The following is a 27040-nucleotide window of genomic DNA, read 5'->3' as shown; positions in this document are numbered from 1 at the left end:
AAAGCATGCTGTATACCTTCCTGACCACTCTATTGACCAGCGTTGCCAATTTCAGGGAACAATGGACCTGAACACTCAGATCTCTCAGAACATCAATTTTGCCCGGGCTTATCCTTTTACCGTATAGTTCGTGCTTGAATTGTATCTTCCAAAATGTATCACCTCACATTTGCCTTGATTGAACTCTATCTGCCATTTCTCTGCCCAACTCTCCAATCTATATATATCCTGCTGCATTCTCTGACAGTTCCCCCCTTCACTTTCTGCTACTCCGCTAATCTTAGTGCCATTTGCAAACTTACTATCAGACCACCTGTACATTCCTTCAGACTATTTATGTATATCACAAACAGTGATCCCAGCATAGATCCCTGTGGAACATCACAGGTCAAAGTTCTCCATTTTCAGAAACTGCCTTCCACTACTACTCTGTATCCTACTGCTCAACCAGCTTTTTGTCTATCGAGCTAGTACACCCGAGATCCCACACAACTTCAATTTCTCCATCAGCCTACTATGGGGAACCTTATCAATGACTTACTGAAGTCCATGTATATGACATCTGTAGCCCTTCCTTCCTCAATCAACTTTGTCATATAGATGTACAACATAGAACAGACCTTTTGATCCAACTCATCTATACCCTCCAACCACAAGGGATGAATTCAGATTTCTCCAGCTTTCTCATTTCCCCTCCCCCCACCTTTTCTCAGTCCCAACCCTCAGACTCAGCACCGCCTTCTTGACCTGCAATCTTCACGACCTCTCTGCCCCCACCCCCTCTCCGGCCTATCACCCTCACCTTAACCTCCTTCCACCTATTGTATTCCCAACGCCCTTCCCCCAAGTCCCTACTCCCTACCTGCTTGGCACACCCTCCTCATTCCTGAAGAAGGGCTTATGCCCGAAATGTCGATTCTCCTGTTCCTCTGATGCTGCCTGACCTGCTGCGCTTTTCCAGCAACACATTTTTAAGCTCATCCATACCGACCAGATATCCCAACCTCATCTCGTTCCACTTGCCAGCACTCGGCCCATGTCCCTGCAAACCCTTCCTATTCATATACCCATCTCGATGCCTTTTAAATGCAGTAATTGTACCAGTCTCCACCACTTCCTCTGGCAGCTTATTCCATACACACACCATCCTCTATGTGAAAAAGTTGCCTCTTAGGTCTATTTTTATTTTTCCCCTCTAGTTCTGGACTCGCCCACCCCAGGGAACAGACTTTGCCTAGTATCCTATCCATGTCCCTCATGATTTTATAAACCTCTATAATGTCATGCCTCAGCCTCTGACACTCTAGGGAAAACAGCCCCAGTCTATTCAATCTCTCCCTGTAGCTCAATTCCTCCAACCCTGGCAACATCCTGTAAATCTTTTCTGAACCCTGTCAAGTTTCACAACATCTTTCCAATATGAAGGACCAGAATTACACACAATGTTTCATAAGTGGCCTAACTAACGTTCTGTACAGCCGTAACATGACCTCCCAACTCTGATACTCAATATTCTGGCCAATAAAGGAAGGCATACCAAACGCCTTCTTCACTATCCTATCCACCTGTGACTCCACTTTCAAGGAGCTATGAACTTGCACTCCAAGGTTTCTTTGTTCAACAACACTCTCTAGGACCTTACCATTAAGTGTATAAGTCCTGATAACATTTGCTTTCCCAAAATGTGGCACCTCACATTTATCTAAATTGAACTCCATCTGCTATTTCTCAGCCCATTGGTCCATCTGGTCAACATCCCATCGTAATCTGAGATAACTTTCTTCCCTGTCCACTACATTTCCAATTTTGGTGTCATCTGCAAACTTATTAACTTTACCTGTTAGATTCACATTTAAATCATCCATATAAATGATGAAAAGTAGTAGTATGAACTTGCAGCGTGGGTTGGTACCTGGGACTTCGATGTTGTGGCTATTACGGAGACATGGCTAGAACAGGGACAGGATTGGCTGTTGCAGGTTCCAGGATTTAAATGTTTTAGTAGGCTCAGAGGTGGGGGTAAAAGAGGGGGAGGTGTGGCATTGCTTGTCAAAGATAGTATTACAGTGGTGGAAAGGACGATGGATGAGGACTTGCCATCTGAGGTAGTTTGGGCTGAGGTTAGGAATAGGAAAGGTGAGGTCACCCTGTTAGGAGTCTTTTACAGGCCTCCTAATAGTCCTAGAATCATTGAAGAAAGGATAGGGAAGGTGATTCAGGAGATGAGTGACAGTAATAGGGTGGTTGTTATGGGGGACTTTAACTTTCCTGATATTGATTGGGAAAGCTATAGCTCAAGTTCGTTAGATGGGTCAGTGTTTGTTCAATGTGTGCAGGAGAGTTTCCTGACACAATATGTAGACAGGCCAACAAGAGGTGAGGCCATACTGGATTTGGTTCTGGGTAACGAACCAGGCCAGGTGTTAGAATTAGAGGTAGGTGAGCACTTTGGGGATAGTGACCATAATTCGGTGATTTTTACTCTCGTGATGGAGAGGGATAAGTGTGTACTACAGGGCAAGAGTTATAGCTGGGGTCAGGGAAATTATGTTGCGGTGAGGCATGACTTAGGATGTTGGCTTGGAAAAGTAGACTCCAAGGCAAGAGTGTAAATGATATGTGGAGCTTGTTCAAGGAGCAACTATTGAGTGTCCTTGATAATTATGTACCTGTCAGGCAGGGAGGAAAGGGTCGTGCGAGGGAGCCGTGGTTTAATAAGGAATTGGAATCCCTTGTTAAATGGAAGAGGGCGGCCTATCTCAAGATGAGACGTGAAGGTTCAATTGGGGCGATTGAGAGTTATAGGGTAGCCAGGAAGGACCTGAAGAGAGAGCTAAGAGCAGCAAGGAGGGGACATGAAAGGTCCTTAGTCGGTAGGATTAGGGAAAACCCTAAGGCTTTCTATAGGTATGTTAGGAATAAAAGAATGACTAGGGTAGGAATAGATCCAGTCAAGGATAGTAGTGGGAAGTTGCGTGTGGAGGCGGAAGAGATTGGGGAGACACTGAATGAATACTTTTCTTCAGTATTTACTCAGGAACAGGGCATTGTCGTCGATGTGAATACTGAGTCACAAATAAGTAGAATGGATGGCTTTGAGGTATGTAGAGAAGAGGTGTTGGAAATCCTGGAAAAGGTGAAAATAGATAAGTCCCCTGGGCCTGATGGCATTTATCCTAGGATTCTCTGGGAAGCAAGGGAGGAGATTGCAGAGCCATTGGCCTTGATTTTTATGTCCTCTTTGTCTACAGGAGTCGTGCCAGAAGACTGGAGGATAGCAAATGTGGTTCCCTTGTTCAAAAAGGGGAGTAGGGATAACCCTAGTAACTATAGGCCGGTGAGTCTCACTTCTGTTGTGGGCAAAGTCTTAGAGAGAATTGTAAGGGATAGGATTTATGCACATCTGGATAGGAATAATGTGATCAAGGATAGTCAGCATGGTTTTGTGAAGGGCAGGTCGTGCCTCACAAACCTTATTGAATTCTTTGAAAAGGTGACGAAGGAGGTTGATGAGGGGAAAGCGGTAGATGTGGTATATATGGATTTTAGTAAGGCGTTTGATAAGGTTCCCCATGGTAGGCTACTGCAGAAAATACGGAGATATGGCATTGAGGGTGAGTTGGAGGTTTGGATTAGGAATTGGCTGGATGGAAGAAGACAGAGGGTAGTAGTTGATGGCAAAGTTTCTTGATGGAGTGCCGTCACTAGCGGTGTTCCGCAAGGATCTGTTTTGGGACCATTGCTGTTTGTCATTTTTATAAATGACCTGGAAGAGGGGTTAGAAGGTTGGGTGAGCAAGTTTGCGGATGATACGAAAGTCGGAGGAGTTGTTGACAGTGAGGAAGGATGTGGCAGGTTACAGCAGGATATAGAGAAGCTGCAGAGCTGGGCAGAAAGGTGGCAAATGGAATTCAATGTAGCTAAGTGTGAGGTGATTCACTTTGGGAAGAATAACAAAAAGATGGGGTACTGGGCTAATGGTCGGATACTTGGTAGTGTGGATGAGCAGAGGGATCTTGGTGTCCATGTACACAGATCTCTGAAAGTTGCCACCCAGGTAAATAGTGCGGTGAGGAAGGCATATGGCGTACTGGCTTTTATTGGTAGAGGAATTGAGTTCCGGAGTCCTGAGGTCATGATGCAGTTGTATAAGACTCTGGTGCGGCCGCATCTGGAATATTGTGTGCAGTTTTGGTTGCCATACTATAGGAAGGATGTGGAGGCACTGGAACGGGTGCAGAGGAGGTTTACCAGGATGTTGCCTGGTATGGAAGGAAGATCGTATGAGGAAAGACTGAGACACTTGGGGCTGTTTTCATTAGAGAAAAGAAGGTTTAGGGGTGACTTGATTGAGGTGTACAAGATGATTAGGGGGTTAGATAGGGTTGACAGTGTGAACCTTTTCCCGCGTATGGAGTCGGGTATTACAAGGGGGCATAGCTTTAAATTAAGGGGGGGGGTAGATATAGGACTGAAGTTAGGGGTAGGTTCTTCACTCAGCGAGTCGTAAGTTCGTGGAATGCCCTGCCAGTAGCAGTGGTGGACTCTCCCTCTTTATGGGCATTTAAGCAGGCATTGGATAGGTATATGGAAGATAGTGGGTTAGTATAGGTTAGGTGGGCTTGGATCGGCGCAACATCGAGGGCCAAAGGGCCTGTACTGCGCTGTATTCTTCTATGTTCTATGTTCTAGACCCAGCACCAATCCTTGTGGCACTCCACTGGTCACAGGCCTTCAGTCTGAAAAACAACCCTTCCTCAAAGAATTCTATTAAGTTAGTAAGACATGATCTTCCCTGCACAAAACTAAATTGCCTATTGCTGATAAGCCCATTTTCTCCCAAATGTTAATAGATCTTGTCCCTCAGTATCTTCTCCAGCAGCTGCCCCACCATTGACATCAAGCTCACTGGTCCATAATTACCTGGATTGTCCTTGTTACCCTTCTTAAACAACAGGACAACAGTAGCAAATCTTCAGTCCTCTGGCACCTTACTTGTGTTCAAGGATTTTGCAAAGATATTGTGTGAAGCCCCAGTTATTTCCTCTCTCACTTCCCTCATCAACCTGGGATAGATCCCATCTGGATGTGGGGACTTGTCCACTTTAATGCCTTTTCCTCCCTCCTTTTGTCGACTTGGCCTAGAGTCATCAAACATCTATCCCTAACCTCAACATCTGGCTTCGGTGAATACTGATGCGAAGTACTCATTAAGAATCTCACCCATTTTCTCTGACTCCACGCATAACTTCCCTCCTTTGTCCTTGAATGGTCCAGCTCTTTCTCTAGTTACCCTCTTGCTCCTTATATATGAATAGAAGGCTTCGAGATTTTCCTTAACCCTGTTTGCTCAAAAATATTTCATGACTTCTTTTAGTCCTCTTAATTCCTTGTTTCAGAATTGTCTTTCCTGATATTCTTTCAAAGCTTGGTCTGTTCTCAGTCACCTAGAATGTACGTGTGCTTCCTTTTTCCCCTTAGCTAGTCTCACAATTTCATCTCCCAGACCATCCATAACCTCATCACCTCAGGGGATCTCCCATCCACCGCCTCCAACCTCATAGTCCCACAACCCCGCACCGCCCGCTTCTACCACCTGCCCAAAATCCACAAACCTGACTGCCCCGGCCGACCCATTGTCTCCGCCTGCTCCTGCCCCACCGAACTCATCTCTGCATACCTTGACGTCGTCCTGTCCCCCTTAGTCCAAGAACTGGCCACCTACATTGGGGACACCACCCATGCCCTCCACCTGCTCCGTGATTTTCGCTTCTCCGGTCCCCAACACCTTATTTTCACCATGGACATCCAGTCCCTGTACACCACCATCCCCCATCACGAAGGACTCAAAGCCCTCCGCTTCTTCCTTTCCCGCCTTATCGACCAGTACCCTTCCACTGACACCCTCCTTCGACTGACTGAACTGGTCCTCACCCTGAACAACTTCTCTTTCCAATCCTCCCACTTCCTCCAAACCAAAGGAGTAGCCATGGGCACCCGCATGGGCCTCAGCTATGCCTGCCTCTTCGTAGGATATGTGGAACAGTCCATCTTCCGCAACTACACTGGCCCCACCCCCCACCTTTTCCTCCGCTACATCGATGACTGTATCGGCGCCACCTCGTGCTCCCACGAGGAGGTTGAACAGTTCATCCACTTCACCAACACCTTTCACCCCGACCTCAAATTCACCTGGACAGTCTCAGATTCCACCCTCCCCTTCCTCGACCTTTCTATTTCTATCTCAGGCGACCGAATCAACACGGACATCTACTACAAACCGACCGACTCCCACAGCTACCTGGACTACACCTCCTCCCACCCTGCCCCCTGTAAAAACGCCATCCCATTCTCCTAACTCCTTCGACTCCGCCGCATCTGCTCCCAGGAGGACCAGTTCCAAAAACGTACAACCCAGATGGCCTCCTTCTTCAAGGACCGCAATTTCCCCCCCAACGTGGTCGACGATGCCCTCCACCGCATCTCTTCCACTTCCCGCTCCTCCGCCCTTGAGCCCCGTCCCTCCAACCACCACCAGGACAGAACCCCACTGGTCCTCACCTACCACCCCACCAATCTCCATGTACAGCGCATCATCCGCCGTCATTTCCGCCACCTCCAAACGGACCCCACCACCAAGGATATATTTCCCTCCCCTCCCCTATCAGCTTTCCGTAAAGACCACTCCCTCCGTGACTCCCTCGTCAAATCCACACCCCCCACCAACCCAACCTCCACTCCCGGCACCTTCCCCTGCAACCGCAGGAGGTGCAAGACTTGCGCCCACACCTCCCCCCTCACCTCCCTCCAAGGCCCCAAAGGAAACTTCCATATTCACCACAGATTCACCTGCACCTCCACACACATCATCTATTGCATCCTCTGCACCCGATGTGGCCTCCTCTATATTGGGGAGACAGGCCGCCTACTTGCGGAGCGTTTCAGAGAACACCTCTGGGACACCCGGACCAACCAACCCAACCAACCTGTGGCTCAACACTTCAACTCCCCCTCCCACTCCACCAAGGATATGCAGGTCTTTGGACTCCTCCATCGCCAGACCACAACAGCACGACGGTTGGAGGAAGAGCGCCTCATCTTCCGCCTAGGAACCCTCCAACCACAAGGGATGAACTCGGATTTCACCAGTTCCCTCATTTTCCCTCCCCCCACCTTGTCTCAGTCAAATCCATCGAATTCAGCACCGCCTTCCTAACCTGCAATCTTCTTCCTGACCTCTCCGTCCCCACCCCAGTCTGACCTATCATCCTCACCTTGACCTCTTTCCACCTATCACATTTCCGACGCCCCTCCCCCAAGTCCCTCCGCCCTGTCTTTTATCTTAGCCTGCTGGACACACTTTCCTCATTCCTGAAGAAGGGCTTATGCCCAAAACGTCGATTCTCCTGTTCCCTGGATGCTGCCTGACCTGCTGCGCTTTTCCAGCAACACATTTTCAGCTCACAATTTCACCTGTCATCCATGGTTCCCTAATCTTGCTATTTCTATCCCTCATTTTCATAGTGATATGTCTGTCCTGCATTCTAATCAACCTGTCTTCAAAAGCCTGTTGCATATCGAATGTGGGTTTACCCTCAAGCCCTAAGCTCATTTGTCTTACCTTCTACACTTCTCGCACTAAATCATCTGCTCCCTACCTATTCTGACTCCATTATCTAGTTCCTCACAAGCTTTAGTTACTCCCTCCTTACTATTGACTAACCTCCTCATATGGCTCCCTTCCCCCGTCCCCCACCACATCAGTTTAAACCTTCCCCAACAGCGTTAGCAAAAGCACCCATGAAGACCTTGGTTCCAGTCTGGTCCTTATTCCAAATGGCTGCACTTTGCAGACCTTTTCGAATTTGGATCTTATATGATCACCGCAGTGACACCATCTTCCCGGCAAATCGCAGATCAACCAGATCGTATTCTTTTTATTCTTCAAGATTATAAACACAATAATTCACCAATCAGCTGGAACAATGAATCTAATTAGGAAAATAGCGCTGACCCTTCGACTGGGCATTACTCCCTCAGCACTGACCCTCTGACTGAGCATTACTCCCTCAGCACTGACCCTCTGACTGAGCATTACTCCCTCAGTGCTGACCCTCTGACTGAGCATTACTCCCTCAGTGCTGACCCTCTGACTGAGCATTATTCCCTCAGCGCTGATCCACTGACTGGGCATTACTCCCTCAGCACTGACCCTCTGACTGAGCATTACTCCCTCAGCACTGACCCTCTGACTGAGCATTACTCCCTCAGTGCTGACCCTCTGACTGGGCATTACTCCCTCAGCACTGACCCTCTGACTGAGCATTACTCCCTCAGTACTGACCCTCTGACTGAGCATTACTCCCTCAGTGCTGACCCTCTTACTGGGCATTCCTCCCTCAGCGCTGACCCACTGACTGGGCATTACTCCCTCAACACTGACCCTCTAACTGGGCATTACTCCCTCAACACTGACCCACTGAGTGGGCATTACTCCCTCAACACTGACCCACTGAGTGGGCATTACTTCCACGGTGCTGACCCTCTGACTGGGCATTACTCCCACGGTGCTGACCCTCTGACAGGGCAGCACTCCTTCAGCACTGACCCTCTGACTGAGTAGTATTCCTTTGCCATTGACCCTCTGACTGGGCAGAACCTGCAGGGCTGATCTTTCATCTGTGAGGCGCTCCCTCTGAACTACTCTCCCAATTCTATTTCATTGAAGGAATCATGGAAGGGGGCAGTGCTGTTAAAGGCCCTTCAGCCCACGCAGGACTGTATACACTCGTCCTACTTTCCCACATGACACTCAGGGCCTTCGATGATATGACACTTGAAGTGTTCATCCTTGAACGTAGTGAAGATTGTCAGGTTTCTGTCCTCAATTACCCTCTCAGAGAGTGCATTTCAGATTGTGCACCATCACAACTCCAGTGCCGTGAAAAAGGGTATTCTCCATTCCCCTCGAAACTTCCAGCCTTTTACTTTAAAATTATGTCCTTGGTTATTGAATCGGCAACTAAGAGGAGTACTTGTTTAACACTCTGCCAATGGCCTCAGGCTTCACACCCAGATTACCCCTTTCATCCTTAGTAGACTTAACTCTTTTCCTGGTTATTCCCTTCTCCTGACTTACTTCAAGAATATTTTTGGATTCTCCCTGATCTTTGCCCTCTCTTTGCTTTCCTCTTTGCTTTCTTAAGCTTATCCCCATCCCACACACTCCCTCTCCTCTTGTCGGGCTTCTGTTGTTTTCTTTCCTTTGTGCGTTTCCTGTTCATTCTTTCCTCACAGGAGTCACTTTGTAAGACGTGGTGAGGCTCCAGAAGAACACCGGCTTTACCATCAGATACTTGGTCTCCATCGAGGTCAAAGCATCCTCTTGGAATGTGGAGGCCTCCTCAAGGCTTCATACATCTCACAACTGATCATTTCTGCCTAATTTGAAAATGATCCTCAAGAATGGTTAGGTCAGTTTGGTGGAGGTTAACTGTTAGAATGAGACTAACAGTGTGGGTTTAATTCCTGCATGTGCTGAGGTCACAATGAAGGATTCTCCTGCTCAACCTCTCCCACTTTCCTGAAGTGTGGTGAGCCCAGGTTAAATTACCACCTCTCCCATGGTGGCACAGTGGTTAGCACTGCTGCCTCATAGCGCCAGAGACCTGGGTTCAATTCCCGCCTCAGGCAACTGACTGTGTGGAGTTTGCACATTCTCCCCGTGTCTGCGTAGGTTTCCTCTGGGTGCTCCGGTTTCCTCCCACAGTCCAAAGATGTGCAGGTCAGGTGAATTGGTCATGCTAAATTGCCCGTAGTGTTAGGTAAAGGGGCAAATGTAGGGGTATGGGTGGGTTGCACTTCGGCGGGCTGGTGTGGACTGTTTGGGCTGAAGGGCCTGTTTCCACACTGTAAGTAATCTAATCATCAGAGAGTGGCACAATGGTTACTTTACCTGATGGCTCCGTCTCAATACCTTTATTTTTGAACAAAAGTAAAACAGCGTTTGCTCAGCTTTAGGACAAATATAAAATATAAACAATTGAGCTTCATAAAATCTTGAGGAAAAAAGATAAGGATCTTTTCCCTTAGTTCAAAACTGACAGCATTGTTTATCGTGAGAAGTAAAAGATTTAAACAGAACACGGCGGGGGGAGGGGGGGGCGGCGGCACCCTTCTTCAAGCAAAAAATTGTTTGTGTGTGGAATGGACTGCCAGAGAAAGTTGTGGATGGAGGTTCAGTTACAACATTTAAAACTCATTTGGATAAGTTCATGAATAGGAAAGGTTTCTCTGTGTCACACACAGAACTTTAATGAACTGTCTCCCCCATCCCTTGCTGCACTCTGTATCGGGTGGTCTCTTACACACATATTTTTACTAATCCGCTCTGTGCTGCACTCATATGCACAGATCTTTAAAAGTGTACCCTCTGCTGCACTTTCTCTCTATCACATACAAATATTTAATAATCCCTCCTCTCCTCTTCTCACACTCTGTATCACACTCTCACAGATATGAATCTTTAATGACATACCATCTGCTGGACTCTCTCACGATTTCAAAGGAAGCAAGTGTTCTGGACCAGACCAAACCCACTCAAAAACATATCAAGGAGATAACGTCAACCCTAACTTTTTCCGATTTAAAGGCAAGTGGAAGGCATTACATTCCAGATGCGATTCAATCGGTCAAACCATTAGGCTTTAACAAAACACATTATTCTTACAATACAGTGAAAATAAATACAAAAACAAAGATTGGCTTAACTATAACTCTATCAAAATACTTAACAAAATAGCATTCTTCAATGACTACTTGTTGAAGAAAATTTCGGAAACAGATCTTCATTATTGACCAACTTTATTACTCAGGTTATTTCGGAATTTTCTTTTAACAGTTTTGGTGTAGTCTTGGCAGGGTTCCGCGTTTCCGGGACTTTGAACAAACTTAATTTCCGAAAATTATATAATCGGTTTTTAAGTTATAGAATGAGCTTCGATTGGTGATCTGGTTTTTCCAACCGGCTGTTTGTGTGATCCAAACTGGGAGAAAGGAGGTTGGAAAGAAGGCTGTCGGGTTTTTGAACCGGCTGTCTGCCTGATCCAAACTGAGTCAAAGGTTGGTCCCGGGTTTGAAAAACTGCAGAAAACATGAAGTATTTTGGAAAGATCGCTGTCGGGATACATTTAAAATGAGAGCAGACCGTGTGAATTTGACGACAGCGCTGGGGTTGGTTCTGTCTGGCCGCTCTTGCCAGTTTCAGTTATAGTCTGTACTTTGTCTTTTGTCTGTTTGTTTGATCAGAGATCGATGGGAATCATCCAAACATGCCCCCGGGGACAAGCCAACATTGTCCCACTGAGAAGGGCGGCTCACATCTGTTTACTCTCTCGAACAAGATAGAGGTGACATGGGAAATATGTTTGAATCCAGGGGAAGGTAGTAGACTGCCTGGCTCCATGAGGATCACCACGTGATATTGTTTGGAAAGAAACATATGATAGCAGATATATTATCCTTTTACTCGAGACTTACACGGGTGGTCACTCAGCAATTGGCCTGATGGAAGTTAGATATTGGAGAACAAATATGGATATAGAGACCCCTCCTGGGATAAGATTTATATGATCCAATACCAAGATAAGGTTAAGGAAGTGGCTAATGATCATCAAAGCCGAAGAATAAAAATCGCAGTCAACGTCCAGAGAACTCTTCAGAAAACATTCCCATGCACCGGCGCCCTATTCCCCTCAGTATCCCAAACTTACTACCCCGTCCCATCCTCAAATCGATGATATTGCTACTTTTGTCCCTTCCTGACTACGCAGGGACGCTGCCCAGGGACAAAATGCTGCAGCAGACTTGATTTCAGAGTCTGCTGTTTCATCCACTCTAGCTTGTCTGACCCTGCACAAGGCACCAGATCTCACAATTTACAAAAAATTAGTAATAAATAATTTTGTTTGCCCATGGATTATGACAGGTGAAACCTCATTTGATAAGCCCTGGACCCACGCTGAAGTCCGTGGCATGGTCCGTTTAAGTGCCCAACGTTATTTTTTAATTGGCTATTACAAATCTACCTCAGGATGGTCAGACTTTAATTCATTTGTCATACGGAACACATTAGGCAACTATTAAAGACTCCAATTTATTTTCCCTGGGTTGTAGACAAATGCAGAGTCACTAACAACTTGCAACTTGTAGGGATTGCAAATGGAATAGCTGAGAAGCTCTGTGGATTTTGCCTATTTGATTAAGCAGCTTTGAGTCACAGCCAAGTTTTGTGAGGGTCAACTCCCTAAATTTGACTATTCTGGAATGTTAATGCCTCATTATCCTTACACGCAAGGAATACACAAAAGCAAAAATAATTGAGATAGGAAGAAAATGTTCATTCGTGAGAGAAAAAGAAAACATTTTCCGTCAATGACATTCACTGAAAAAAGTGTTCAAAGGAAACTGAGTGTGTGTGTGTGAGAGAGAGAGAGACAGACAGACAGAAACTGACTCAGCGTTGATTCCCTAAAGCTTGTGGACAGGTTAACTCTTTACGGTCTGGTTTGAAAGAAAATTGGCTTGTTGGTGATTGAATGTGTTTGTTCCCTGGAGGTCAAGATTTCGGACTGTTTTAAATTTGATTCGCATTTTGGGAACTTAAGATGATTTCTTTTAAGGGTGAAGGAATCATCAGTGGTTATGAAGTGCAAATACTTTAAAAAAAATTAATAAAGTATTCACCTATTCGTTCTTCTTACAGACCATACTATCAATTTCTAACTAGTCACATTTTTATGTTTTCATGAAATCCAACTTATTCAATTCATATCAGTTTAACATGGAGGAAAATGTCATTACAATCTTTCAAGAAGAGTGTCTTTTCCTTAGATTCTTGCACCATTTGACACCACTATAAACCTACTCTCAACTCCCCCATAATTTCATGCTACCACCAAAGATCATTTCACCCCTTTTAACCCCAAGTGTTGGACTAGTCAAATAATTGACTAAAGGAAGTAAAAGCAGCAGCACTGTAACCAAATCAGAATCAATCTGCACACTGCTTTCTTATCAAAGTTTTCTGAAGCATATTTAGTTTGTAATTAATAAATCAATTAAATTCGATCTTATGGTATAGTACAGTGACATTAATATTTCAGCATCCTGGCCTCAGGTGCAGAATGACACTGTACCTAGATAAAAACAACTGTCTGCTCATTTCCATTAAATAAAGGGTCTAAGCCTAACATTGAGGAAAATCACCTCAGTCTATAACATTTGCTCATTGAGTGGAGGAATCACAGTGAACTTTATATAATTTAATTAAAAATTTAAAGCTGGAAGCATAAAGATGGAGCTAAAATATCTCAAACCAACAGTATTGTTTTCGGAAAATTGTACAGGCAGTAATTTTTTAGTGTTTTTTTGGACTTGTTTGCTTCCAGCTGATTTCAGACACTGCATCTCATTGGTGAGCACAGTGTGCTAGTCATAGCTTTATTCAACATCAGACTTCCTTCCTCACTGAGGCTTCAAGTGTCATTTTAACATTATTTTGTAAAAAAAACAACATATGTAACAAAAGGTGCTATTGTTAATATCTGTGTTTTTGGATAATTATTATTTGTGCACAAGAAGCGTTTCGTTAACATTAACCTTACCGCACTCTAATAAAATTAACGTGAGTAGACAAAATACTTATTAATGCAGCTGCAGTCATTCACAGCCTATAACATGGTAAATGAGCAATGATCGATCAGAACTGTTCAAAGAACCAAATTTGGGATTTAAATTGACAGACTAGAACTAGGCAATTACAATGAATTTCAATGTTGGAAACCGCATATTTAACATCATAAAATTGGATTTTGAATAAATGAATTTCTAGTTTATATTGAAGACTCTTATCAAAATTCATACTTAATTGGAGGAAAACATGTAATTTAATAGCTGTAATTTAATATGCACATAATAGAACAATCATGATATAATTTTATGCATGCAACTCTAATAGATTTGAATCATTTTTGTGGCATTAAAATCTGTTTGTTCTTATTAATTAAGTGAAATGTCTCAATCACTTAGATTCATAGAGTCATAGAAATGCACAGCATGGAAGCAGACCCTACGCTCCAACCAGTCCATGCCGACCAGATATCCCAACCCAATCTGGTCCCACCTACCAGTACCCGGCCCATATCCCTCCAAACCCTTCCCATTCATATACCGATCCAAATGCCTCTTCAATGATGCAATTGTACCAGCTTCCATCACTTCCTCTGGCAGCTCATTCCATACACACACCACCCTCTGAATGAAAAAGTTGCCCCTTGTTTCCTCTCTCACTCTAAACCTATGCCCTCCAGTCTCCTTGACCGGAGGGAAAATACTTTTCCTATACTTTGCCTATTTACCCTATCCATGCACCTCATAATTTTGTAAACCTCTATAAGATCACGCCAGGGAAAGCAGCCCCAGCCTGTTCAGCCTATAACGTCCCTATAACGTCCCTATAGCTCAAATCCTCCAATCCTGGCAACATCCTTGTAAATCTTTTCTGAACCGTTTCTAGTTTCATAACATCTTTCCAATAGGAAGGAGACCAGAATTGCAAGCAATATTCCAACAGTGACCTAACCAATGTCCTGTACAGCCGCAACATGACCTCCCAACTCCTGTACTCATTCCTCTGACCAATAATGGAAAGCGTACCAAATGTCTTCTTCACTAGCCTATCTACCTGCGACTCCACTTTCAAGGAGCTATAAACCTGCACTCCAAGGTCTCTTTGTTCAGCAATACTCCCTAGAACTTTATCATTAAATATATAAGTCCTGCTAAAATTCGCTTTCCCAAAATGAAGCACCTTGCATTTATCTGAATTAAACTCCATCTGCCACTTCTCAGCCCATTAGCCCAACTGGTCAAGATCCTGTTGTAATGTGAGGTAACCTTCTTCGTTGTCCACTAACCTCCAATTTTGGTGTCATTTGCAAACTTACTAACTGTACCTCTTATGCTAGCATCCAAATCATTTATGTAAACAACAAGAAGTAGAGGACCCAGCACCAATCTTGTTCAGTTTGCATCGCTCAATTAGAAAATATGGGTGTATGAATCAATTTTTTAAACTATTTGTGAAATGCTGAATTACATAATCAGAATTAATTGGTAAGATCGATACTTTTATACATTGTCTGTGTCATTGCAATTTGAAGTAAAAGCGCTATAAAAAGAATCTAAGTTCTACGTGGAATCCTGAGCCTATGTCTGACTTTATTTAAGGATGGGGATGACAATGATTGGGATGAAGAATGGGGATTTTATTCCAGGATTCTCACTGAGCCCCTAACATCTGCTGATAGTCTCCAAGACAGCCCCTAATTCTAAACCGAGGTAAAAACAATGACTACAGATGCTGGAAACCAGATTCTGAATTAGTGGTGCTGGAAGAGCACAGCAGTTCAGGCAGCATCCAAGGAGCAGCAAAATCGCCCTTCAGGGTTTCTGCCTGAAACGTCGATTTCGCTGCTCCTTGGATGCTGCCTAAACTGCTGTGCTTTTCCAGCACCACTAATCCAGAAACTAATTCTAAACCACCCCTTACTCTGAAGATGAAGATCCATTATCGATAACCAGCTTCAGAGCCGACATCATTGGGATGAGCAGCCTGAGCTATCGTAAGCCAGGGGCCATCCCAGGAATCAGAATAATGAACCAAGGCCCTGACAGCAAGGAGAAACCAGACCATTTTACTCAACATGGCTGAAGAACAATTAAAATGTAAAGGCAGCAAAATTCTGGGAATGACCTGAATAAGAATGGCTTGTGTTATAAGACTGAAATAAGCAGCAAGCTGTCTGATGAAAGTTGTATGCAGCCCACAAATGAAAGAATAATCCCTCTGCTGGGGCCTGTGAATATTGGTGAAGTACTGAAATGCAGTCACAAGCCTTGGGAGTTAGGATACTTATTGAGTGCAATTTGAGGCTTGTTATAGAACATTTGCAGGTGATCAAGTCTTTCATTGAGAAGTTGACTCACCTTTGTATAACGCTATGCATAATCGTGCATGCTTGGGCAAGGAGAGAATGGTTAAATACTCTGTTACAAACTCGGTGACACCCAGATTTTCAGAAAGCAACTCAGAAAAGAGCTGAAGCATGTTTAAATTTGTGTAAAAGAAGACAGATACTGGAAAAGAGATTGCCTGCAGTTCAGGAACTACCCCTTGCCTGGTTGGCCCTTCTACTTATCTACAACTTGGCTTTCAGCTACACAGGCCCTGCTGTTCTCTCTCAGACACACAGGCCCTGCTGTTCTCCTTCAGCTATAGAGCACTGCTGTTTTCTCTCAGATACGCAGAGGCACTGCTGGTCTCTCCCAGTTTCACAGGCACTGATGCTCCCTCTCATTTACAAAGGCACTCATGTTCTCTCTCAGACACACAGGCACTGCCATTGTCCCTCAAATACAAGGCACTGCTGTTCTTTCTCAGATTAAAAAGGCATGGCTGTCCTCACACAGCAACTCAGGCACTGCTGTTCTTTGTCTGATATAGAAGCACTGCTGCTCTCTCTCAGACATACAGACTCTGCTGTTCTCTCTCAGATACACAGGCACTGGTGTTCTCTCTCAGATACACAGGCACTGCTGTTCTCTCTCAGAGACACAGGAAATGGTGTTCTCTCTCAGATACACAGGCACTGCTGTTCTCTCTCAGAGACACAGGAAATGGTGTTCTCTCTCAGATACACAGGCACTGCTGTTCTCTCTCAGAGACACAGGAAATGGTGTTCTCTCTCAGATACACAGGCACTGCTGTTCTCTCTCAGAGACACAGGAAATGGTGTTCTCTCTCAGATACACAGGCACTGCTGTTCTCTCTCAGAGACACAGGAAATGGTGTTCTCTCTCAGATACACAGGCACTGCTGTTCTCTCTCAGATACACAGGCACTGCTGTTCTCTCTCAGATACACAGTCACTGGTGTTCCCTCTCAGATACACAGACACTGCTATTCTCTCTCAGATACACAGGAAATAGTGTTCTCTCTCAGATACACAGGTACTGCTGTTCTCTCTCAGATACACAGGCACTGCTGTTCTCTCTCAGAGACACAGGAAATGGTGTTCTCTCTCAGATACACAGGCCCTGCTGTTCTCTCTCAGAGACACAGGAAATGGTGTTCTCTTTCAGGTGCAAAGGCACTACTGTTCTCTGTCATATACACAGGCACTGCTGTTCTCTCAGATACACATGTACTGGTGTTCTCTCTCAGATATATAGGCACTGCTGTGCTCTCTCTGATACTGAGGCACTGCTGTGCTCTCAGATAAACATACACTGCTGTTCTCTCTCAGATACACAGTCACTGGTGTTCTCTCTCAGATACACAGGCACTGCTGTTCTCTCTCAGATACACAGTCACTGGTGTTCCCTCTCAGATATATAGGCACTGCTGTGCTCTCAGATAAACATACACTGCTGTTCTCTCTCAGATACACAGTCACTGGTGTTCTCTCTCAGATACACAGGCCTGCTGTTCTCTCTCAGATACACAGTCACTGGTATTCCCTCTCAGATACGCAGGCACTGCTGTTCTCTCTCAGAAACACAGGCCTGCTGTTCTCTCTCAGATACACAGTCACTGGTGTTCCCTCTCAGATATATAGGCACTGCTGTGCTCTCTCTGATACTGAGGCACTGCTGTGCTCTCAGATAAACAGACACTGCTGTTCTCTCTCAGATACACAGTCACTGGTGTTCTCTCTCAGATACACAGGCACTGCTGTTCTCTCTCAGATACACAGTCACTGGTGTTCTCTCTCAGATACACAGGCACTGCTGTTCTCTCTCAGATACACAGGCCTGCTGTTCTCTCTCAGATACACAGTCACTGGTGTTCCCTCTCAGATACGCAGGCACTGCTGTTCTCTCTCAGAAACACAGGCACTGCTGTTCTCTCTCAGATACACAGTCACTGGTGTTCCCTCTCAGATACACAGGCACTGCTGTTCTCTCTCAGATACACAGTCACTGCTGTTCTCTCTCAGATACACAGGCCTGCTGTTCTCTCTCTTACACAGAGGCACTGCTGTTCTCCTCTGCACCTTTCCCAATGCTTCCACATCCTTCCTGTAATGGGGCGACCAGAACTGTATACAATATTCCAAGTGAGGCTGCACTAGCATTTTGTATAGTTCCAGCATGACATCATGGCTCCAGAACTTAATCCCTCTACCAATAAAACCAAACCGTATACCTTCTTAACTCATCCTGGGTGGCAACTTTCAGGGATCTATGTACATGGACACCGAGATCTCTCATCACATCCACATGACCAAAAATCTTTTCATTGACCCAGTATTCTGCCTTCCTGTTACTCTTACCAAAGTGACTCACCTCATAATTATCTGCATTGAACTCCATTTGCCACCACTCAGCCCAATTCAGCAGTTTATCCAAATCTCCCTGAAACCTGGAACATTCTTCCCCACTGTTCACCACTACACCGACTTTAGTGTCATGTCTCAACTTATTAACCCATCCACCGATGCCTGCCTCCGAGTCATGTGTAAAAATGACAAACAGCAATGGTCCCAAAACAGATCCATGTGGCACACCACTCGTGATCGAACTCTATCAATCACCACTCGTTATCTTCTTACAGAAAGCAAATTTCTAATCCAAACTGCTAAATAACCCTCAATTCCATGCCTCTGCATTTTCTCCAACAGCCTACCATGTGGAACCTTATCAAAGGCTTTACTCTCGTCCATGTACACCACGTCAACTGCCCTACCCTTATCCACATGCTTGGTCACCTTCACATACAACTTAATGAAGTTTGTGAGACACGACCTGCCTTTGATGCAACCATGTTGACTATGTCCAATCTAATTGTTGCTTGCTAGATGATTATACATTCTATCTCTTACAAACTTTTCCGACAACAGACATAAGGCTCACTGGTCTGTAAATACCTGGGTCATCTCTGTTGCCTTTCTTGTACAAGGACATAACATTTGCCATTCTCCAGTCCTCTGGTAAAAAAACTGTAGACAACGACGACTCAAAGAACAAGGCCAGAGGCTCCACCGTCTCCTCCCTCACTTCCCAGAGAATCCTCAGATAAATCCTGTCTGGCAGAGGGGACTTACCTATTTTCACACATTCTAGAATTAATAACACCTCCTCCTTACGAACTTCAATCCTTTCTCGTCTAATACCCTGTATCTCAGTCTTCTCCTTGACAATATTCTCCTTTTCTTGATTGAAAACAGTTGAAAAATATTTGTTTCGCACCTCTACGATCTCCACAGGGTCTTCTCTTGTTAAGCGGAAGAAGAAGGCTTGTGTTGATGAGACAAGATGGTTCAGATGAGGCGATGGAGAATTACAGATCAGTTCAGAAGGATTTAAAGAGAGAGTTAAGAAGAGCAAAGAGAGGACACGAGCAGTCTTTAGCAAATAGAATAAAGGAGAACCCGAAAGCTTTCTATAGATACGTGAGGAATAAAAGGATGATGAGGGTAGGAATAGGACCAGTCACAGACAGAAGTGGGAAGTTGAGTGTGGACCCTGTGGAGATCAGAGAGGTGCTAAATGAACATTTCTCATCGGTTTTCACTCAGGAAAAGGAGAATATTGTAGAGAAGAATGAGATACAAGATGTTAGTTAGAAAGGATCGAGGTTAGTTAAGAAGAGGTGTTATCAATTGTAGAAGGGGTGAAAGCAAACAAGTGCCCTGGGCCGGATGGGATTTATCCGAGGATTCTCTGGGAAGCTAGGGTGGAGATAACAGAGCCTTTGGCTTTGGTATTTGAGTTGTCATTGTCTGCAGATTTAGTGCCAGAGGACTGGAGGATTGCAAATGTTGTGCCCTTGCTCAAGAAGGGCAATAGAGATGGCCCAGGTAATTATAGACCAGTTAGCCTTACTTCTGTTGTAGGAATGCTTTTGGAAAGGATTATAAGAGATAGGATTTGTGATCATCAAAGAAGGTGACCAAGCATGCAGATGAGGATAGGGCAGTTGACATGGTATACATGGAAAGAACAAAGAGAACAAAAGAAAATTTACGAACTTCGGCCCTCCAAACCCTCCAAGCCTGTGCTGATCCAAACCTACTGTCTAAACCTGTCGGTCAATTCCTAAGCATTTGTATCCCTCTGCTCCCCATGTAGTCATGCATCTGTCTAGACGCATCTTAAATGAATCTACCCTGCCTCCCTCTACTACCTCTGCTGGCAACACGTTCCAGAAACACATGACCCTCTGTGTAAAATACTTGCTGCGTGTATCCCCCTTAAACTTTCCACCTCTAACTTGAAAGTGTGACCTCTCATTATTGGATCCTTCATCCTGGGAAAAAGCTTGTAGCTATCTACTCTGTCTATATCCTTCATGATGTTGAAAACCTCAATCAGTTCCCCCTCAATCTCCTTTTTTCTAAAGAAAATAAACCTAACCTAATCTCTCTTCATAGCTCGCACCTTCCATACCAGGCAACATCCTCATAAACCTCCTCTGCACCCTCTCCAAAGCGGCCACATCCTTTTGGTAATGTTTCAACCAGAACTGTACACAATATTCTAAATGTAGCTGAACCAATGTCTTGTACAATTTTAACATGACTTGCCAGTTCTTATACTCAATACCCTGTCCAATGAAGGCAAGCATGCTATATGCCGTCTTGACCACTCTATCCACCTGTGCAGCAACCTTCAGGGTACAATGGACCTGCACTCCCAGATCTCTCTGCTCATCAACTTTTCCCAAGGCTCTTCCATTCACTGTATAATTCGCTCTAGAATTAGACTTGCCAAAATGCATCATCTCACATTTGTCTGGATTGAAATCCATCTGTCACTTCTCCGCCCAACTCTCCAGTCTGTCTATATTATCCTGCATTTTTTGACAGTCCCTTATGCTTTCTGCTACTCCACCAATCTTTGTGTCATCTGCAAACTTGCTGATCTTACCAACAGTGCCCTCTTCTAGATCATGTCTGTTTCTCACAAACAACAATGGCCCCAGCACTGACCCCTGTGGAACACCACTGGTCACTTTTCTCCATTTCGAGAAACTCCCTTCAACTACTACTCTCTGTTTCCTGTTGCTCAACCAGTTCCTCATCCACCTAGCTAGAACACCCTGCACACCATGTGACTTCACTTTCTCTATTAGTTTACCATGGGGAACTTTATCAAATGCTTTACTAAAGTCCATGTATATGACAGCAACAGCCCCTCCTTCATTTATCAACTTGGTCACTTCCTCAAAGAACTCTATTAAGTTGGTAAGGCACGATCTCCCCCGCACAAAACCATGTTGCCTATCACTGATAAGCTCATTCTTTTCTAAATATAAATAGATCCTATCCCTCAGTACCCTCTCCAGTAACATTCCCACCACTGAAGTCAGGCTCTCTGGTCACCCGGAATATCCCTACTATCCTTCTTGTACAGGGGGACAACATAAGCTACCCTCCAGTCCTCCAGCACCTCACCGGTGTTTAAGGATGCCACAAAGATATCTGTCAGGGCCCCAGCTATTTCCTCTCTCACCTCCCTCAGCAACCTGGGATAGATCCTATCCGATCCTGGGGATTTGTCCACCTTAATAACCTCTAGCATACCCAATACATCTTCACTTCTTATTTCAATGTGATCAAGACTCAACAAATGTCTATCTCTAATCTCAGCATTCATCATGTTCCTCTCCTCTATGAACACTGATGCAAAGTAATCATTCAGAATCTCACGCATTCTCTCAGGTTTGGCACACAGCCTTCCTTTATTGTCCTTTAGTGGACCAATCCTTTCTCTAGTTACCCGCTTGTTTCTTATATAAAATGTTTTGGGATTCTCCTTAATTCTGCTCGCTAAAGCTTTCTCATGATCCCTTTTAGCCCTCTTGATTCCTCATTTAAGACTGGTCCTACTCTTCCGATATTCTTTTCCCTCTTGGCTAGTCGTATGATTTCTCCTGTCATCCACGGTTCATGTATCTTGCCTTTCCTATCCTTTGCCTTCAATGGGACATGCCTATCCTGCACTATCTTTAACCTATCTTTGAAAGCCTCTCACATATCAAATGTGGACTTCCCTTCAAATAGTTGTGTCCAATCCACATTTCCCAACTCCTGCGTAATTTTGATATAATTGGCCTTGGCCCAGTTTAATACTCTTCCCTTAGGACCACTCTCTTCTTTATCTACGAGTATTCTAAAACTTACAGAATTGTGGTCGCTGTTCCCGAAGAAATCCCTCACCGCAACTTCTACCACTTGTCCTGGCTCGTTCCCCAGTACCAGGTCCAATATGGCCCCTTCCCTCATCAGACTATTGACAAACTGCTCTAGAAAACTCTCCTGGATGCTTCTTACAAATTCTACTCCATCCGGATCTCTGACGCTAAGTGTATTCCAGTCAATGTTGGGAAAATTAAAATCTCACATCACCACTACCGTATTGCCTCTACATCTTTCCATAATCTGTTTACCTATTTGTTCTACCTTCTGCTCACTGTTGGGAGGCCTGCAATTTAGCTACAACACTGTAACTACACCCTTCTTATTTCTCAGCTCCTCCCATAATGCCTCACTACTCAAGCTCTCCATAGTGTCATCCTTTAGCACAGCCGTGACCAGCAATGCAACTCCATGCCCCCACCCCCCACTTTTACTTCCCTCCTTGTCCTGTCTGAAGCTTCTATATCTTGGAACATTTCGTTGCCAATCATGCCCTTCCTTCATACAAGTTTCTGTGATTGCAATAACGTCATATTCTCAGGCACCAATCAAAGTTCTCAGTTCATCTGCCTTACACACTATACTCCTTGCATTAAAGTAAATGCACTTCAGGCCACCAGTTATTTTGTGTTCAACTGCTCTCTGCCTACTCTTCCCCTCATTAATGCTATCTTCATGATTCTTACAGTCTCCAGTTTCCACCTCGCTGTCTACTAGTCGCTGGACTTTAGTAATGCCTTTGATAATGTTCCACGTGGTAGGCTGTTGGAGAAAATGCAGAGATATGGGATTGAGGGTGATTTAGCAGTTTGGATTAGAAACTGGCTTTCTGAAAGAAGGCAGCGAGTGGTGGTTGATGGAAAATATTCAGCCTGTAGTATGGTCACTTGTGGTGTGCCACAAGGATTAGTTTTGGTATCACTGCTGTTTGTCATTTTAACAAATGACTTAGATGCAGGCATAGGCGGATGGAATAATAAATTTGCAGGTGACACTAAAGTTGATGGAGTAATGGACAGTTTGGAAGAATGTTACAGGTTGCAGGGGAGTTGGATAAACTGCAAAATTGGGCGGAGAGGTGGCAAATGGAGTTCAATGCATTAAATATGAGGTAATGCACTTTGAGAAGAATAACAGGAAGACAGAGCACTTGGTCAATGAAAAGATTCTTGGTTGTGTGGATGCACAGAGGGATCTGGGAGTCCATGTACATAGATCCCTGAAAATTGCCACTCAGGTGGATAGTGCTGTTAAGAAGGCATACGGTGTGTTAGGTTTCATTGGTAGAGGGATTGAGTTCCGGAGCCGCAATATCATGCTGCAAATATACAAAACACTAATGCAGCCGTACTTGGAATATTGTGTACAGTTCTGGTCACCATATTTCAGGAAGGATGTGGAAGCATTGGAAAAGGTGCAGAAGCGATTTACCAGGATGTTGCCTGGTCTGGAGGGAAAGTCTGAGACTTGGGTCTATTCTCATTGGAAAGAAGAAGGGTAAGAGGGGATTTGATAGAGACATACAAGATGATCAGAGGATTAGGTAGACAATGAAAGTCTTTTTTCTAGGATGATGTCGTCGGCTTGTATAAAGGGGCATAACTACAAATTAAGAGGTGATAGATTTAAGACAGATGTCAGAGACAGGATCTTTACTCAGAGAATGGTAAGGGTGGAATGCCCTACTTGCCAGTGTAGTTAACTCAGCCACATTAGGGAGTTTTAAACAATCCTTGGATAAGCACATGGATGATGATGCAATAACGTAGGGGGACGGGCTGAGAATAGTTCACAGGTTGGCGCAACATCGAGGGCCGAAGGGCCTGTTCTGCGCTATATTGTTCTATGTTCTATGTAAATAACAAAGAGGATTGATGAAGGCTTTGACAAGCTCTCTCATGGTTGACTGGTTATCAAGATTAGGACACAAGGAATACAGGTAAATCTACAGGTAGCTATTTGGATACGCAAATGGTTTGAAAGTCGAAAGCAGATGGTGGTGGAGGTGGAGGTTGCCTTTCAGACTGAAGCCCTGTGACCAGTGGGGTGCCACAAGGATCGGTGCTGGGTCCACTGATTTTGTCATTTATATGAATTATTTGGATGTGAACATAGGATATGTAGTAACTAGGTTTACAGACAGCACCAAAATTGGAGGTGTTGTGCACAGCGATGAAGGTTACCTCAGAGTATAACAGGATCTTGATCAGATGGGCCAATGGGCTGAGGAGCGACCAATGAAGTTTAATTTAGGTAAATGAGAGGTACGGCACTTTAGAAAGGAAAATCAGAACTGGGTTTATACACTTAATGGTAAGGTCCTGGGGAGTTTCCACTGAGACCTTGGAACACGGTTCATATTTCCTTGAAAGTGGAGTCGCAGATGGATAGGATAGTGAAGTATGTTTTCCTTTATGAGACAGAGCATCGAATATGGGAGTTGGGAGGTCATATTGCAGCTATGCAGGACATTGGTTAAGCCAGTTTTGGATTATTGTGTGCAATTCTGGATTTCTTCCTCTTCGAAGCATGTTGTGAAACGAGAAAGGGTTAGAAAATACATGGGAACTAATGTTGTCTGCAATATGCACAGGATCTGCTCTTCTCTATAATACAGACAGGGACTGCTACTCTCTGTAATGCACACAAGGACTTCTGTTCTGTTTCACATACTCAGAAATTACTGTTCAGCGTAGCATACACAGGGACTGCTGTTCACTGCAATACAGACAGTAAATGTTGTTCTATATAATCTAATGTAGCAGGGCAGGCGATGACCCAATGGTGTTGGACTGTTAATCCAGAGATCCAGATAATGTGCTGGGGACTCAGGTTCAAATCCTGCCATGGCAGATGGTGGACTTTGAATTTTAGAAAAATCTGCAAGTACGAGAGCAAAGATGGCCATGAATCCATTGCTGATTGTTGGAAAAACTCAACTTGTTCATGAATGAACTTGTTCATTTTGCCAGATCGGCAAGGAGAGAAGGAGGAGTGAAGTGAGGGCTGCCGGGAAGGGTACGTTTTCCTGCATAAAAAGGACTACCTCGGGAGTCGGGACTCCATTTTGCCAGACCGGTGAGGAGAGAAGGAGTGAAGCGAGTGCTGCCGGAAAGGGTAAGGGATTAATTTATATTTGGGCAGTGGCTAAACCTGAGATACTACACGGGTAGTATCTCCCTCCCGCACACCTTCTTCTCTAACCGGAAGAAAAAGACCCTGTAAGGTAAGGCTTTTATTTCTTATCTTTCTTTTTCATTTATTTAAGTGCATTGTTTGGTTTTAGTTAGTTCATATAAAGCTAAGCTTACAATGGCAGGGGACCTCAGACCCGTGGCATGTGCCTCTTGCTTGATGTGGGAGCTTAGGAACGTGTCTGACGTTCCTGACTCTTACACTTACCAGAAGTATGTCCAGCTGGAGCTCTTGTTTGACCACATGACAGCTTGGAGCTGCGGATGGACTCACCGTGGAGCATCCACAATGCTGAGGAGGTCGTGGACTGGTCACACCGGAGGTTAGGATTACTGAGGGAGACAGTGAATGGGTGACCAAAAGACAGAAAAAGAGGAGGAAGGCAGTGCAGCTTGTACCCTGCGGTCATCTCCCTCCAAAACAGCTATACCATTTTTGCGACTGTTGGGGGAGATGGCTCTTCAGGGGAGGGCGGCAGTTGTCAAGATCCTGGCACCGTGGCGGGCACTGCTGTTCAGAAGGGTGAAAAAGGCTCGTAGGGCCATAGTCATAGGGGATTCTATTGTGAGGGGAGTAGATAGGCGGTTCTGTGGCCAAAAACGGGACTCCCAGATGGTATGTTGCCTCCCAGATGCTCGTGTCAGGGATATCACTGATCGGCTACAGAGCATTCTCAAAGGTGAGGTGAATAGCCAGTTGTCTTGATGCATATAGGCACCAACGATGTAAGTAGAAAGCGAGATGAGGTCCTGAAAGAAGAATTCAGGGAGCTAGAAGAGAAGTTAAAGTGGAGTACTTTAACTTCAAGGTAGTGATCTCGGGATTACTACCAGTGCCACGTGCTAGCCAGTATAGAAATGAAAAAAATAAGCAGGATGAACACGTGGGTTGAGAGATGGTGTAGGAAGGAGGGGTTCAGATTTGTTGGATATTGGGACCGGTTCTGGGGAAGGTGGGACTATTACAAAAGGGACTGTCTACATCTGAACCAGACTGGAACCAATGTCCTTGGGGGAGTTTTTGCTCCTGCTGTTGGGGGGGGCGTTAAACTAATGTGGCAGGGGGCTGGGACCAGAAGAGAAAACAAGTAGGCAGTGAGGTGGAGACTGGAGACTGTAAGAATTATGAAAATAGCATTAATAAAGGGAAGAATAGGCAGAGAGCAGGTGAGCGCAAAAGAACTGATGGCCTGAAATGCATCTACTTTATTGCAAGGAGTATAGTGTGTAAGGCAGATGAACTTAGGGCTTGGATTGGTGCCTGGGAGTAGGACATTACTGCCATCACAGAAACTTGTTTGAATGATGATTGGCAACTAAATGTTCCAGGTTATAGACACTTCAGACAGGACAGGGAGGGAAGTAAAAGAAGGGGTGGAGTTGCATTGCTGGTCAGGGACGATATCACGGCTGTGCTAAAGGAGGACACTATGGTGGTCTTGGGTAGTGAGGCATTATCGGTGGAGCTGAGAAATAAGAAGGGTGCAGTTACATTGTTGGGGCTGTATTATAGACCTCCCAACAGTGAGCATGAGGTAGAACAACAAATAGGTAAACAGATTATGAATAGATGTACAGGCAATA

The 27040-nt window shown here is 44.8% G+C and overlaps 1 long non-coding RNA gene across 1 annotated transcript in view; it reads left to right on the top strand.

Moving 5' to 3' along the window:
- Positions 1–25353, top strand: part of LOC148141099 (uncharacterized) — a 34797-nt gene extending 9444 nt beyond the window's left edge. The window contains exon 3 of the long non-coding RNA XR_015752976.1: positions 25235–25353. This is a non-coding gene — a long non-coding RNA (uncharacterized LOC148141099). The remainder of the gene's footprint in view (positions 1–25234) is intronic.
- Positions 25354–27040: the final 1687 nt, after the last annotated feature.

The sequence above is a fragment of the Chiloscyllium plagiosum genome, unplaced genomic scaffold, assembly GCF_037043375.1.
Source record: "Chiloscyllium plagiosum isolate Xiang-an unplaced genomic scaffold, Cpla_swu_hap1 HiC_scaffold_35, whole genome shotgun sequence".
In the NCBI taxonomy this organism is placed as follows: Eukaryota; Metazoa; Chordata; class Chondrichthyes; order Orectolobiformes; family Hemiscylliidae; genus Chiloscyllium; species Chiloscyllium plagiosum.
This window is presented reverse-complemented; position numbering and strand designations above follow the sequence as displayed.